This window comes from Triticum aestivum, chromosome 3D, assembly GCF_018294505.1.
Source record: "Triticum aestivum cultivar Chinese Spring chromosome 3D, IWGSC CS RefSeq v2.1, whole genome shotgun sequence".
Lineage (NCBI taxonomy): Eukaryota > Viridiplantae > Streptophyta > Magnoliopsida > Poales > Poaceae > Triticum > Triticum aestivum.
In genome coordinates this window covers 432605965-432623278 of record NC_057802.1, presented here as the reverse complement: position 1 = coordinate 432623278, position 17314 = coordinate 432605965, and positions in this window count along the sequence as shown.

Here is a 17314-nt window from a genome sequence, read left to right as displayed (position 1 = left end):
AGTGGTGGGAATAGTAGGGGCGGTGAGGCCACCGCGGCAGCACAGCCGGCCACGGGAGGCAGGAGCACGCGGCACGACCGGCGCGGCTTTGGGCGGCTGGAGCAACAAGACCAGAGGCTGAAGAAGCACTACGGCCGTTGGATGGACATCGTACGGTCACTGGAGCTAGAATCGTTCATATTGACTTAGTTGACAAAGTACTCCGTCCCCGTCAACTTAGTAGGCCCACAAGTCAGCCTCCCGCCAAGGTGGGTCCCAACCAGCAGGGGGAGTATTCATTTTTCGTGCGTAATAAGGAGGCACTTCCGGTGGGTCCGAGCTGACAGCGTGGGGATCGTTTTTTTTCACGCAATACGGTGGCCCGTCCGGTGGGTCCCAGCTGTCAGGGGGAAACGTTTTTTCACGAAATACGGTGGCCCGTCCGGTGGGTCCCTGCTGTCAGGTGGAGGAATCATTATTTTCCGCGTAATAAGGAGGCACTTCCTTGCTGCCGTCGTGGACCCAGCTGTCAGCCTCTCCACGTACAGTCCACGTCCGATGGAAGCTGTTCCTTGACCACGTTGACCACACCGCACCAAGAGCACCAGGGCGATGGACGACGGCAAGGAATAGGAAGGGGACGACGCGGAGCCGGGGAAGACGCGGCAGTGGAAGCCCGCGCGGAGAGGAGTACGAGGGTTCACTGGTTCGGCTGCGGTGTGAGGCTTCCGTCGCCGCAAGGCCTGGCCAATGGTGGGAATAGTAGGGGCGGTGAGGCCACCGCGGCAGCACAGCCGGCCACGGGAGGCAGGAGCACGCGGCACGACCGGCGCTGCTTTGGGCGGCTGGAGCAACAAGACCAGAGGTTGAAGAAGCACTACGGCCGTTGGATGGACATCGTACGGTCACTGGAGCTAGAATCGTTCATATTGACTAAGTTGACAAAGCACTCCGTCCCCGTCAACTTAGTAGGCCCACAAGTCAGCCTCCCGCCAAGGTGGGTCCCAAACAGCAGGGGGAGTATTCATTTTTTTGTGCGTAATAAGGTGGCACTTCCGGTGGGTCCGAGCTGACAGCGTGGGGATCGTTTTTTTGCGCAATACGGTGGCCGGTCCGGTGGGTTCCAGTAGTCAGGGGGAAACGTTTTTTTCGTGAAATACGGTGGCCCGTCCGGTGGGTCCCTGCTGTCAGGTGGAGGAATCATTATTTTCCACGTAATAAGGAGGCACTTCCTTGCTGCCGTCGTGGGCCCAGCTGTCAGCCTCTCCACGTACAGTCCACGTCCGATGGAAGCCGTTCCTTGACCATGTTGACCATGCCGTGCCGAGAGCACCAGGGCGGTGGACGACGGCAAGGCCTAGGAAGGGGACGACGCGGAGCCGGGGAAGACGCGGCAGTGGAAGCCCGCGCGGAGAGGAGTACAAGCGTTCACTGGTTCGACTGCGGTGTGAGGCTGCCGTTGCCGCAAGGCCCGGCCAGCGGTGGGAATAGTAGGGGGCGGTGAGGCCACCACGGCAGCACAGCCGGCCACGGGAGGCAGGAGCACGCGGCACGACCGGCGCTGCTTTGGGCGGCTGAAGCAACAAGACCAGAGGTTGAAGAAGCACTACGGTCGTTGGATGGACATCGTACGGTCACTAGAGCTAGAATCGTTAAAATTGACTAAGTTGACAAAGCACTCCGTCCCCGTCAACTTAGTAGGCCCACAAGTCAGCCTCCCGCCAAGGTCGGTCCCAACCAGCAGGGGGAGTACTCATTTTTTGTGCGTAATAAGGAGGCACTTCCGGCGGGTCCGAGCTGACAGCGTGGGGATCGTTTTTTTTCACGCAATACGGTGGCCCGTCCGGTGGGTCGCAGCAGTCAGGGGGAAACGTTTTTTTCACGAAATACGGTGGCCCGTCCGGTGGGTCCCTGCTGTCAGGTGGAGGAATCATTATTTTCCGCGTAATAAGGAGGCACTTCCTTGCTGCCGTCGTGGACCCAGCTGTCAGCCTCTCCACGTACAGTCCACGTCCGATGGAAGCTGTTCCTTGACCACGTTGACCACACCGCACCAAGAGCACCAGGGCGATGGACAACGGCAAGGAATAGGAAGGGGACGACGCGGAGCCGGGGAAGACGCGGCAGTGGAAGCCCGCGCGGAGAGGAGTACGAGGGTTCACTGGTTCGGCTGCGGTGTGAGGCTGCCGTCGCCGCAAGGCCTGGCCAATGGTGGGAATAGTAGGGGCGGTGAGGCCACCGCGGCAGCACAGCCGGCCACGGGAGGCAGGTGCACGCGGCACGACCGGCGCTGCTTTGGGCGGCTGGAGCAACAAGACCAGAGGTTGAAGAAGCACTACGGCCGTTGGATGGACATCGTACGGTCACTGGAGCTAGAATCGTTCATATTGACTAAGTTGACAGCACTCCGTCCCCGTCAACTTAGTAGGCCCACAAGTCAGCCTCCCGCCAAGGTGGGTCCCAAACAGCAGGGGGAGTATTCATTTTTTTGTGCGTAATAAGGTGGCACTTCCGGTGGGTCCGAGCTGACAGCGTGGGGATCGTTTTTTTCGCGCAATACGGTGGCCGGTCCGGTGGGTTCCAGTAGTCAGGGGGAAACTTTTTTTCATGAAATACGGTGGCCCGTCCGGTGGGTCCCTGCTGTCAGGTGGAGGAATCATTATTTTCCACGTAATAAGGAGGCACTTCCTTGCTGCCGTCGTGGGCCCAGCTGTCAGCCTCTCCACGTACAGTCCACGTTCGATGGAAGCCGTTCCTTGACCATGTTGACCATGCCGTGCCGAGAGCACCAGGGCGGTGGACGACGGCAAGGCCTAGGAAGGGGACGACGCGGAGCCGGGGAAGACGCGGCAGTGGAAGCCCGCGCGGAGAGGAGTACAAGCGTTCACTGGTTCGACTGCGGTGTGAGGCTGCCGTTGCCGCAAGGCCCGGCCAGCGGTGGGAATAGTAGGGGCGGTGAGGCCACCACGGCAGCACAGCCGGCCACGGGAGGCAGGAGCACGCGGCACGACCGGCGCTGCTTTGGGCGGCTGAAGCAACAAGACCAGAGGTTGAAGAAGCACTACGGTCGTTGGATGGACATCGTACGGTCACTAGAGCTAGAATCGTTAAAATTGACTAAGTTGACAAAGCACTCCGTCCCCGTCAACTTAGTAGGCCCACAAGTCAGCCTCCCGCCAAGGTCGGTCCCAACCAGCAGGGGGAGTACTCATTTTTTGTGCGTAATAAGGAGGCACTTCCGGCGGGTCCGAGCTGACAGCGTGGGGATCGTTTTTTTCGCGCAATACGATGGCCCGTCCGATGGGTCCCAGCAGTCAGGGGGGAAACGTTTTTTCGTGAAATACGGTGGCCCGTCCGGTGGGACCCTGCTGTCAGGTGGTGGAATCATTATTTTCCGCGTAATAAGGAGGCACTTCCGTGCGGCCGTCGTGGACCCAGCTGTCAGCGTCTCCACGTACAGTCCATGTTCGATGGAAGCCGTTCCTAGACCATGTTGACCACGCCGCACCGAGAGCACCAGGGCGGTGGACGACGGCAAGGCCTAGGAAGGGGACGACGCGGAGCCGGGGAAGACGCGCCAGTGGAAGCCCGCGCGGAGAGGAGTACGAGGGTTCACTGGTTCGGCTGCGGTGTGAGGCAGCCGTCGCTGCAAGGCCTGGCCAGCGGTGGGAATAGTAGGGGGCGGTGAGGCCACCGCGGCAGCACAGCCGGCCACGGGAGGCAGGAGCACGCGGCACGACCGGCGCGGCTTTGGGCGGCTGGAGCAACAAGACCAGAGGTTGAAGAAGCACTACGGCCGTTGGATGGACATCGTACGGTCACTGGAGCTAGAATCATTCATATTGACTAAGTTGACAAAGTACTCCGTCACCGTCAACTTAGTAGGCCCACAAGTCAGCCTCCCGCCAAGGTGGGTCCCAACCAGCAGGGGGAGTATTCATTTTTTCGTGCGTAATAAGGAGGCACTTCCGGTGGGTCCGAGCTGACAGCGTGGCGATCGTTTTTTTTTCATGCAATATGGTGGCCCGTCCGGTGGGTCCTAGCAGTCAGGGGGAACATTTTTTTCGCGAAATACGGTGGCCCGTCCGGTGGGTCCCTGCTGTCAAGTGGAGGAATCATTATTTTCCGTGTAATAAGGAGGCACTTCCTTGCCGCTGTCGTGGACCCAGCTGTCAGCCTCTCCACATACAGTCCATGTCCGATGGAAGCCGTTCCTTGACCACGTTGACCACACCGCGCCGAGAGCACCAGGGCAGTGGACGACGGCAAGGCCTAGGAAGGGGACGACGCGGAGCCGGGGAAGACGCGGCAGCGGAAGCCCGCGCGGAGAGGAGTACGAGGGTTCACTGGTTCGGCTGCGGTGTGAGGCTGCCGTCGTCGCAAGGCCTGGCCAGCGGTATGAATAGTAGGAGGCGGTGAGGCCACCGCGGCAGCACAGCCGGCCACGGGAGGCAGGAGCACGTGGCACGACCGGCGCTGCTTTGGGCGGCTGGAGCAACAAGACCAGAGGTTGAAGAAGCACTACGGCCGTTGGATGGACATCGTACGGTCTCTGGAGCTAGAATCGTTCATATTGACTAAGTTGACAAAGCACTCCATCCCCGTCAACTTAGTAGGCCCACAAGTCAGCCTCCCGCCAAGGTGGGTCCCAACCAGCAGGGGGAGTATTCATTTTTTTGTGCGTAATAAGGCGGCAATTCCGGTGGGTCCGAGCTGATAGCGTGGGGATCGTTTTTTTCGCGCAATACGGTGGCCCGTCCGGTGGGTCCCAGCAGTCAGGGGGGAAACGTTTTTTCGTGAAATACGGTGGCCCATCCGGTGGGTCCCTGCTGTCAGGTGGAGGAATCATTATTTTCCGCGTAATAAGGAGGCACTTCCTTGCTGCCGTCGTGGACCCAGCTGTCAGCGTCTCCACGTACAGTCCACGTTCGATGGAAGCCGTTCCTTGAGCATGTTGACCATGCCGCGCCAAGAGCACCAGGGCGGTGGACGACGGCAAGGACTAGGAAGGGGACGACGCAGAGCCGGGGAAGACGCGGCAGTGGAAGCCCGCGCGGAGAGGAGTACGAGGGTTCACTGGTTCGGCTGCGGTGTGAGGCTGCCGTCGCTGCAAGGCCTGGCCAGCGGTGGGAATAGTAGGGGCGGTGAGGCCACCGCGGCAGCACAGCCGGCCACGGGAGGCAGGAGCACGCGGCACGACCGGCGCTGCTTTGGGTGGCTGGAGCAACAAGACTAGAGGTTGAAGAAGCACTACGGCCGTTGGATGGACATCGTACGGTCACTGGAGCTAGAATCATTCATATTGACTAAGTTGACAAAGTACTCCGTCCCCGTCAACTTAGTAGGCCCACAAGTCAGCCTCCCGCCAAGGTGGGTCCCAACCAGCAGAGGGGGTATTCATTTTTTCGTGCGTAATAAGGAGGCACTTCCGGTGGGTCCGAGCTGACAGTGTGGCGATCGTTTTTTTCACGCAATATGTTGGCCCGTCCGGTGGGTCCCAGCAGTCAGGGGGAAATGTTTTTTCGCGAAATACGGTGGCCCGTCCGGTGGGTCCCTGCTGTCAAGTGGAGGAATCATTATTTTCCGCGTAATAAGGAGGCACTTCCTTGCCGCCGTCGTGGACCCAGCTGTCAGCCTCTCCACATACAGTCCATGTCCGATGGAAGCCGTTCCTTGACCACGTTGACCACACCGCGCCGAGAGCACCAGGGCAGTGGACGACGGCAAGGCCTAGGAAGGGGACGACGTGGAGCCGGGGAAGACGCGGCAGCGGAAGCCCGCGCGGAGAGGAGTACGAGGGTTCACTGGTTCGGCTGCGGTGTGAGGCTGCCGTCGCCGCAATGCCTGGCCAGCGGTGAGAATAGTAGGAGGCGGTGAGGCTACCGCGGCAGCACAGCCGGCCACGGGAGGCAGGAGCACGCGGCACGACCGGCGCTGCTTTGGGCGGCTGGAGCAACAAGACCAGAGGTTGAAGAAGCACTACGGCCGTCGGATGGACATCGTACGGTCACTGGAGCTAGAATCGTTCATATTGACTAAGTTGACAAAGCACTCCGTCCCCGTCAACTTAGTAGGCCCACAAGTCAGCCTCCCGCCAAGGTGGGTCCCAACCAGCAGGGTTAGTATTCATTTTTTTGTGCGTAATAAGGAGGCACTTCCGATGGGTCCGAGCTGATAGCGTGGGGATCGTTTTTTTCGCGCAATACGGTGGCCCGTCCGGTGGGTCCCAGCAGTCAGAGGCGAAACGATTTTTCACGAAATACGGTGGCCCGTCCGGTGGGTCCCTGCTGTCAGGTGGAGGAATCATTATTTTCCGCGTAATAAGGAGGCACTTCCTTGCTGCCGCCGTGGACCCAGCTGTCAGCCTCTCCACGTACAGTCCACGTGCAATGGAAGCCGTTCCTTGACCATGTTGACCACGCCGCGCCGAGAGCACCAGGGCGGTGGACGACGGCAAGGCCTAGGAAGGGGACGACGCGGAGCCGGGGAAGACGCGGCAGTGGAAGCCCGCGCGGAGAGGAGTACGAGGGTTCACTGGTTCGGCTGCGGTGTGAGGCTACCGTCGCTGCAAGGCCTGGCCAGCGGTGGGAATAGTAGGGGGCGGTGAGGCCACCGTGGTAGCACAGCCGGCCACGGGAGGCAGGAGCACGCGGCATGACCGGCGCTGCTTTGGGCGGCTGGAGCAACAAGACCAGAGGTTGAAGAAGCACTACGGTCGTTGGATGGACATCGTTCGGTCACTGGAGCTAGAATCGTTCATAGTGACTAGGATGACAAAGCACTCCGTCCCCGTCAACTTAGTAGGCCCACAAGTCAGCCTCCCGCCAAGGTGGGTCCCAACCAGCAGGGGGAGTATTCATTTTTTTGTGCGTAATAAGGAGGCACTTCCGGTGGGTCCGAGCTGACAGCGTGGGGATCGGTTTTTTCGCGCAATACGGTGGCCCGTCCGGTGGGTCCCAGCAGTCAGGGGGGAAACGTTTTTTTCGTGAAATACGGTGGTCCGTCCGGTTGGTCCCTGCTGTCAGGTGGAGGAATCATTATTTTCCATGTAATAAGGAGGCACTTCCTTGCTGCCGTCGTGGACCCAGCTGTCAGCCTCTCCACGTACAGTCCACGTCCGATGGAAGCCGTTCCTTGACCATGTTGACCATGCCGTGCCGAGAGCACCAGGGCGGTGGACGACGGCAAGGCCTAGGAAGGGGACGACGCGGAGCCGGGGAAGACGCGGCAGTGGAAGCCCGCGCGGAGAGGAGTACGAGGGTTCACTGGTTCGGCTGCCGTGTGAGGCTGCCGTCGCTGCAAGGCCTGGCCAGCGGTGGGAATAGTAGGGGGCGGTGAGGCCACCGCGGCAGCACAGCCGGCCACGGGAGGCAGTAGCACGCGGCACGACCGGCGCTGCTTTGGGCGGCTGGAGCAACAAGACCACAGGTTGAAGAAGCACTACGGCCGTTGGATGGACATCGTATGGTCACTGGAGCTAGAATTGTTCATATTGACTAAGTTGACAAAGTACTCCGTCCCCGTCAACTTAGTAGGCCCACAAGTCAGCCTCCCGCCAAGGTGGGTCCCAACCAGCAGGGGGAGAATTCATTTTTTCGTGCGTAATAAGGAGGCACTTCCGGTGGGTCCGAGCTGACAGCGTGGGGATCGTTTTTTTCACGCAATACGGTGGCCCGTCCGGTGGGTCCCAGCAGTCAGGGGGAAACGGTTTTTTCGTGAAATACGGTGGCCCGTCCGGTGGGTCCCTGCTGTCAGGTGGAGGAATCATTATTTTCCCCGTAATAAGGAGGCACTTCCTTGCCGCCGTCGTGGACCCAGCTGTCAGCCTCTCCACATACAGTCCATGTCCGATGGAAGCCGTTCCTTGACCACGTTGACCACACCGTGCCGAGAGCACCAGGGCAGTGGACGACGGCAAGGCCTAGGAAGGGGACGACGCGGAGCGGGGGAAGACGCGGCAGCGGAAGCCCGCGCGGAGAGGAGTACGAGGGTTCACTGGTTCGGCTGCGGTGTGAGGCTGTTGTCGCCACGGAATAACAGGGGGTGTGGGTCAGTAGAGGGATGGCCTGGCCAGCGGTGGGAGTAGTAGGGGGCAGTGAGGCCTCCGCGGCATCACAGCCGGCCACGGGAGGCAGGAGCACGCGGCAAAACCGGCGCTACTTTGGGCGGCAGGAGCAAGAAGACCAGAGGTTGAAGAAGCACTACGGCCGTTGGATAGATATCGTACGGTCACTGCATCTAGAATCATTTATATTGACTAAGTTGACAAAGCCCTTGGTACGCGTCAACTTAGTAGGCCCACAGGTCAGCCTTCGAAACGGTGCGCCCCAGATGTCAGGGGGAGGAATCATTTTTTGGGTGGCTGAAGCAAGAATATCCGAGATTGAAGAAGAAGCACGACATCCGTTGGATGGACATCAAACGGCCACAGCTGTCAGAACCGTGTGTTGTTGACAAAGCCTTGCATACGCGTCAACTTAGTTTTTTTAGGGGACGCGTCAACTTAGAAGGCCCACAAGTGTGTGGCAGAGAACATATAGCCCATTTGCGATTTGTAAGAATGTACAGCCCATTTATTTATTCTAATGGAATTTACTACAGCCCATTTACAGTTTGTTAAAAGTACAGCCCATTTTCTAGCTAGGACAACGATTAATAATTTCAACCAACCGCTCAAAACAGAATTTAAAAAAATCCCACATTTTTATGGGATGTGAAATATTTTTATCCGAAATTTCTAGTCATATTAAATATAATATCAAAATAAAGTTGTATTACGTTAAAATCCAACGAAATATTGCGCGCGCAACAAGTAATGAAATTAAAATTTTCAAATTCCGAAAATAATATATTTTTTAAACTAATTACGCGTTTGGTGCATTTTTTTATAGTTACTACCCAGTTATTATAATTACATCCCATTTATTATTTCTTAAAGTCCATTTTCTTGTTAAGCCTAATGCATACCTCCTAGGAAAGTTTGCAGCCCAGTGGGGCGGAGAATAATAAGTTGACCCGGATATTGTGTACAACTGTCGGCCCAGTTGCATTGCTGATGTTGAAAAAAAAAGGCTTGTGTAGTACAGTACAACCTAACATGGCTACTCAGCCCATATTCAGCGACGCCGGAAAGGCCCAAACAAGGCTTCTGTACAACTTTTTGAAGTCACTGAGCTCAATTAATAACTTAAAAAGAAAGTTAGATTACAGTGGAACCTAATTAAAAGCTGTCATGAGCAAAGAAATAATTCAACGGGTCCCAGTTGTGCGTGTGTGCGTGTGTGTGTGTGTGAGAGAGAGAGAGAGACCCATCGGTCGATGCTCGTAAATACATCTTTCAGCCATATGCATTGCTGATGCTCAGTAAAAACTTATATAGTTGACACAATCATATAGAACATCATAGCACACTGAACTTGCATACAAAAATTTCATGCAGGCGGCACAATCAGGATGGAAGCAGTGGATCGCTACGGGTAGGGCTATGTTGAAACCAACGAACTCGTACATAACGGTTCATCGTCTTTAACAATGACAGGGAAATATCTTGAATGTTGTGCAAAGAAAACAGACAGACAACACAATAAGTTCTGCTAGCACATTAAGTTGACGTACACCCCTTTCTAAAAAAAGTTCAAGTACAAAATTAGAACAGGTCACAATCAAATGTACTGGCACATCAGTGCTTCACACCCGTAGCTCGGATTTAACTAGTATCTGACAAGATTCAGTTGTTACCTCAAATTAGAGCACATCCAGGCAGCCAGCCCTGCCTCTTCTCCCAAAGAAGCAGTGGCCTCCGTCGGGCCATGGAGTAGGCCCTATGCCATCCATCGTTCCGAGCAACACGGGGAAAGTCTGACGTTGACTCCTGTAATGGACGTCGTCAACGGACCCTGGCACCAGCGGCGGCGGCAGGACTTCGATTGATGGATTGACCACTTCTTTGACATGCACGAACACTCGATACAGGTACATCCCTAACGTGGTCCGCGGCGGCCTTGGTGGCGACGAATAGTACAACCCCGGTTCCTGCACCGGTATCTCAACACCAATCACCTTCGGTATGGGGGACGGCTTCTTCATCCATGCCATAACCGTCAGAGCCCAGCTGTCTGGAGGAACAAACATACTTATGAGATCACCTCCAAGGTCATTGATAAGCTCATTCATGGACTCGTTGTTCCAAGCACGTCGAGACATGCCGTGGAAGGTAAGCTTTGTTAAAAACTCAAGCTCATAGGGCACCAAGCCCCATCCTGGGTGCCACCGATCAAAGCTCACCAGCGCGCCATCGCAGAACAAACGCCGGGAAGATTCGAACACACGACTGCAGTCGAAAGTTGTCCGGAACCTGACGAAGAAATCATCCGGTGGCGGACAGACTTCGACGAGCAAGTCACTTATTTGGATGCCGTACGCAATGCCAAGAGCTTTGACAAGGTCGTCCGGCGAGACGGGAGGCCGGTCGCCGTTGATGGTTACCATCAGCACTTTGCCGGCAAACTGGGCGTCAAGCGCTGCCATGCCACTGTTGAGAGACAGCACGCAGCGACCGAAGGCAGGACGGACCTCTGGATCTTCGGCTCGGAGATCCGCGTTGACCGGCGACATGATAGTGAGCTTGAGTACAGGGAGTACATGAGGGGGATTTGAGGGAACTGGAGTAGGAATCGAGATTCCAGAGGTGGGGGAGGGGCGGGATATTGGGGATGAAAAGGTAGCTTGAATTTCGAACACACGCCAATATTCTCTCGGCGCGCAAGCGCACGAAAACACCAGTGGCGCCCACATGTCGGCCTAAGAGTCTTTATTCTTTCTTTTTTGGAGAGCCCGGCCTTTTTTTAGAATCTTTTGAGAGCCCGGCCTGAGAGTCATAATTCACCTGTTTGGCATTGCGTTACTACTCAGCCCATATTCAACGACACCTCACTGGCCCAAACAAGTGTACATCATCGAAAAGACACTGAGCTCAAATTATATAACTTGAAAAAAGGAGATACACTCTGAACACTGGAGAATGGTGATGCCCTCATTTAGCCCACCAGTAGTTTGAGACAATAAATAGTTCGAAACAACGATATATACAACATTCAAACACTGACTAGTGACTACTACTGACATAAACAGCAAGACATGATAGTTCATAAGAAGTCTTGCTACACCACCAAAACGCACCCATCTGCAGCGCTCAGACTCTCGTGATCCAGACGAGAATGTCATTCTAAACAGAGCCAACTATTACATAGCAAGAGTGACATAGATGAGGATGACCAAATGACATGGAATATGCATAACAAAAGAAAGAACTACCCATCCAGAACAAGCAGCAAAGACAACAAAGTTATTCGAAGAGATGATCCAACACCATCATAATTTGCAGCCCCGCTTGAGCGACCAATGATCCGGAGACACCAGTACTCCACCCTTTCAACGCAACAGCCCAATTACCTATCAACCTGAAGGCTTGAACCACATCACTGCCTGTCGTAATTGAGACATCCAAGGATCAAAGTTAATCCGGATGCCTTTGTCATTCTCACCTTCTTTTGGCTGCAGGCTGTATCGTTGACAATCAGGGGAGTTTGCTCCCGAACTCCTAGGGCTCACCGTGTAGACACAGTTTTCCATAGAAAACAGAGCCTCTCTGCCATTAAGGTCCTTGCCAACGGTGATCTCCTGGTTAATCGGACAATTGAGTCCGAGAAACAGAGAGTGTGAACCAAGGCTGTTTACCCGCCTCCAACTAAAAAATCCTGAAGGCCCCAACAAGCTGGTATCCTGCTCATAGACGTAACAGCCACTGTCCGGATACTCACGTATTTCACGGAGCTTGTATAGAGTGGGGTTTTTGCAATATAACTTTTCCGGCTCATGTGTCCGAATGATCATCAGTCTTTTGTCGTTGTCTGATCGAGCGAGGAACCAGTTGTGCTTCCCTGTTTTTGGCAAAGGTGGTGTGATTACAAAGGGTAGTAACTGTAGGGACACTGCATCATATTAAAAAGGACAGGCATTGTTAATGTAAGATCAGCATTGTTCAGAGTATGAGTAGGATAATGCAAGAAACAGCATTGTTAATGTAAGATTAGCATTGTTATTGTAAGATCAGCATTGATATGTCCCTGTTGGAACTGGGAGGAAAATACAGGGAAATGTATACTGGGTTCGAAAATATAGAAGTGCCATGCATGGTTATACTCATGTTATCTCGCAATCAATTCTTCACAGGAAACTACCATGTCATGCATGTTATGGAATCATGTTCTGTCCTCACAAACAAATTCTTCAAGGTAATTAACAGACCATGCATTGTTATATACTCGTGTTCTGTGGGCAAATTTTTTGTGAGGATATTATTCTAGCCATTGATTGCTGAAGGGCGAATATAGGTATGTACACATGGTAAGCATTACAGGATTTCACTACTTCCAAATATAGAGTTCTCCATATGCACATTTACTTCCCTAATGTATGGTTAGATGAAACCAACAGTGTGGTGCATGTTTCTACATCATGAAAATGAGGAAACTAACATGGCCATTGATACACACTCATATTTAGTAGTAGTATATAGATTACTGTAAAATAAGGAGAATATCCATATATTCCTAAGCGTTTGATTATTCAGGGGTACAAATTGGCTGTAATGACATGATCACAATCGCATGAATTAACTCATTCCAAATATAGCTGATTTACGGCGTCTCTAATAATTGCCATAGTTCTACTCAAATTCTGCTCAAACAGGGATATGCCAATCATCACAAAAATTTCAAACAGTGTCATGGCGTCATCATTAACATGAGACGGAAACAACTTACACGCGTCATCCCAGCAATACGTGGTGCCATCTGCTTTGTCGATCGCGTAGATGATGCCATTGTGTTCAATAGCATCACAGAAGTGTGTATCAGCTTTGACGACGATCCATTGTGAGCTGAGTTGTCTCCATCTAAAGAAGGCACCGGCGTAAAGATAGGCGAGTCCCTTGTCGAACAAGGCAATTAGCTTGAAGTCTGCGTAATCCGCATGTCGTGTGGGCACTTGGCAGATTACAATCTTCTGCAAAACAAGGTCCGTCCAACTGACGCGGTAATCTAGATGACTAGGACCGCGATGGTAATACTCTATATAATCCAACGGAGGAAGGATAATCTCATGGGAGGTCTGGAAGTTCACGAGCACCAACTTTTTACCGTCTTCTCTGACGGCAGCCATCCAGTGGGAGTTCATGCCGACCCAGTACATACCTGCCAAGAAATTTCGGACGATGGTGATCGGATCGAAGTCGAGGGAAATGATGTACGGCGACCCACTACATACCTGCAAAGAAGTTTCGGCTAATGGAGATCGGATTGAAGTCGAGGGGCATCATGTACACCTTCATATCATGGTGAGCCAATCTCGCAAGACCAGATAGGAGCAAGCAGGGTGTCTTGAAAAGCTTAGGCCTCACTTCAACGATGGCCGTGTGCATGCCCCTCGAGCATGCAGCCAGCCGCAGGGCGCTCAACATATCCATACACAAACAACAGAGGTCGAGGATGTCACAGGGGAGATAGCTCCAATCGCGGATCATATGGATCCTGCGCGGTTCGCGTTCGGCCATGGTGGAGTTTGGAAGGTGGGGTTTTGGGGGGCTTGATTTATGGGGGAGAAGGCTGTCGGTGCTGGAGCGGCTAGCGAGGGAATAGTGGTACTGGGGGAGGCGAGCGAGGCGAGGGTATGCGGGGGCACGGTGAGATAATGAAGAGTGACCTCAGGATCTCCGGCGAGACGGAGATGGAGATGGAGTGGTGCTAGGGGAGAGGGAGACGAGGCGAGGCATGCTATACAGCGGCGGTGACAGTGACTGCACAGTGCACAAGGTGAGGCCGACTTTGGTAACCCGGACACGCCGCCTGGACTGGTGTCACCTCGGGCGCAGGGTCTTGTCACTTCACTGTGAGGACCGGATGAATAATAGTATTTTGACCATCAAGTGTACCACAGTTGTACTACTACTAGTAGGAGTAGTAGGAACATGAGTACACTCCCATGCTAGCATGCCTCTGGGATCACTTCATCCTCCAGCTATCATCCATATTGCAAGCAGAACCAAATTCTCGTGCATGCGGAAGCGCGAAGAAGGACTTTTCTTTTTTGATAACCGCATATTCCTTAACCGTAGTAGGAACATGAGTAGTACTCCCTCCGGTCCTCTTTTGTCTGCACATAACTTTTTTCAGTATTTCTCTAATTAGTATGCGTATATACCCTTTTGCATGCGGCCATTTCCCTCCATGCCCCGCATTCACAGCATTAATTAGCGTACGCATGAGCAGCTACAGCCCGACTCCAGCCAATAAACTGCAGCATGAAAGTGGGCCACTCTGTGCGCGTGGGAGAGAGAAAAGGCAACCGAAGAGCCCGTCCAATCCATTGCATGCAGCAGTCAAACCACCGCACCTCTCCTCATGCATGCGCATAACTTCTCCCATTTACTTCTCCATCGGGAACCGATTTTCCTCGGCTTTTTCACTACTCCTTGATCTTCATTTGCATCCAAACCACACTGCATTACATTGTTTTAATCTCTTCACATCCTCCTGGAGTAATTCCGAAGCCCCTATAAATAATCATCTTCTTCATTTAGATTAGCCATCTAATCCTAATTCTCCAAACCATAGCCCTCCGGTCCAGCGGTTCCAAATGGCGAAAGAGATCGAGATGCAGGTTTTTAGCATCCAACATGTCCTTGTCGAAGGCTCGTTGAGCATAGTTGCCACAGTCACCGACCACCCAAGGGTTGTTCGGAAGTGGATCAACAATGTATCCAACTCCCTCCAAAAGGTGGAGATGAATGTCATCAGTCTCGACGCAGAGTACACGGAGCGTGCCACTGGGAAGATCCAATGCGCCGCTGTCCCACAGAAAATGAGAAGAAACCAGCAGCAGGGCATTATGGATGGATGAACTATTTCCTCTCTTGTAAAAAAAATATTCCCTCTCTATGTATATTGATATAGATGGACTATTTCGATGGTGTGCATGTCTTTGGAACAAGTAGTAGCGTGGGTCCGCTTGACTATAAGGAACTATTTATCCGCCTAGCTTTCTCTACTACTCCTTCTAGTGATCGGTATGCAATGCATGTGTCCGTAGACATGACAGCTTGTCCATGGAAGTACAACTACGGCGACCATCACGTTTCATCCACTGCCACTCGCGATTCCCATGACGCCGCTCCAACCCACGGCACCACGTCCCCCGACGTGCGCCTCACCCCTCTCGGCCGCACCGCCCCTCTGCCTTTGTGTGCATGACATGTGGGCCACCATAAATGCGGCGAGCATCAAGTTTCTACCACAGCCACACGCGATTCCCACGACGCCGCACGAACCCATGACACCACACATCCCGCACCATCGAATTTTCATCCAGTGGCTGTGACACATTTCGTCCCGGGCATCAATCCTCGGCTGGAGTACTTCTGTACTATAGGTAGTACCCGCCGGTGTGGCCATCTACGCCTCGTAACGCCCCGACACCCAGCTGTGGCACCCTCGCCACAGCCACGCCACCACCGGCCGATTCATCTCGAAGGAGTGAGTCGCGAACCACACCACCACCATGAGAATGACATGTGGGCCAGCCGCATTTAAGGTCCGCATGTCATTGACTCATAGGCCGGGCACTAAGCCACTGAAGTTCGGTCCCGTGGGCCCCGAGAGGGAAATGTAACTCCTGCGGCAGGCCTTGTGGTGCTCCCGCAGTACGAGCTCGTGCCAAACCCGGAATTTGTTTCTTACTACTACCAACTACTAGTAAGGTACACGTGCATTGCACACATGAGATTCTGGTGGTTTGTGCATTATGCTTCTACATGTGGAGTCTTCTAGATTCTACATGTGGCAAAATCTGGTGGAATGTAGATGATATCCAACGGCCAGTAGTGCTCGGATTTTCCATCTTTGTACCGTCGGATTGGCTTCATCCAACGACCAACTTTCAAAGTTATGGTTTGGTTTGCAGCCTAAGGTTGCCACGCCTAAGCTTAGGCGTGCCGGCATGTGTTTGGTTCATTGCTACACTTGTGGCTTGCCACACTTTTCTAGCTACATGGTCCACATGTCATAGACTCAACTTCTTGCCAAATCTTGCCACACTTGTGGTGGCCATTTTGTTAGCCACATTTTTTGTGGCAGACACACTTTGCCTAAGCTTAGTTGTGGTAAAGTTAGTCATGAATGAAGTTCAACCATGGAGTCTTCTAGATTCTACATGTGGCAGAATCTGGTGGAATGTAGATGATATCCAACGGCCAGTGGTGCTCGGATTTGCCATCTTTGTACCGTCGGATTGGCTTCATCCAACGACCAACTTTCAAAGTTATGGTTTGGTTTGCAGCCTAAGGTTGCCACGCCTAAGCTTAGGCGTGCCACAAGTGTGTTTGGTTGCATTCTCGTCTCAGCATAGTTGTTCCCTCTTCATGCATGCTCAACTCAACACCCCTCTTCATGTATGCTCTATTCATGCATGCTTCTAGTGTATTTGTGCTAATCTAGTGTGGACTCATGGACCCTCCATACACTCTACCAAACACCCAAAAATGGGTCGAGAAGGGAACTCTTGGGATCATGCACCCTTCATACACCCTACCAAACACACCAGGCATGTGTTTGGTTCATTGCTACACTTGTGGCTTGCCACACTTTTCTAGCTACATGGTCCACATGTCATAGACTCAACTTCTTGCCAAATCTTGCCACACTTGTGGTGGCCATTTTGTTAGCCACATTTTTTGTTTCAGACACACTTTACCTAAGCTTAGTTGTGGCAAAGTTAGTCATGAATGAAGTTCAACCATGGAGTCTTCTAGATTCTACATGTGGCGGAATCTGATGGAATGTAGATGATATCCAACGGCCAGTAGTGCTCGGATTTGCCATCTTTGTACCGTCGGATTGGCTTCATCCAACGACCAACTTTCAAAGTTATTCACACACTATATAGGGGGTATAGATATAGATGTGTGGGCCCGTTGCAATGGATCCAAAGTATATCTGTTTAGTGGAGTGCACTCTAAACACATTATCTATTTATTTTTCTCTAACCTTTCGTAGCCATGCAACCAAGCCACATAAGCTTCATGGGTGCCCCCCACATCATATTATTCATACTACGCTGACAGAAAAAAAAAAGATAAATCACCCAAAACAAGATCTTCCCGTTTTTTGTTCCTACGATGCTGTGTCGTGCACGTACCTACTAGTTGTATAGTGGTAGTACTAGTTGTATAGTACAAACATGGTACTAGTAGGAGCAGAATAGTACAGAATGCTCCTACTCT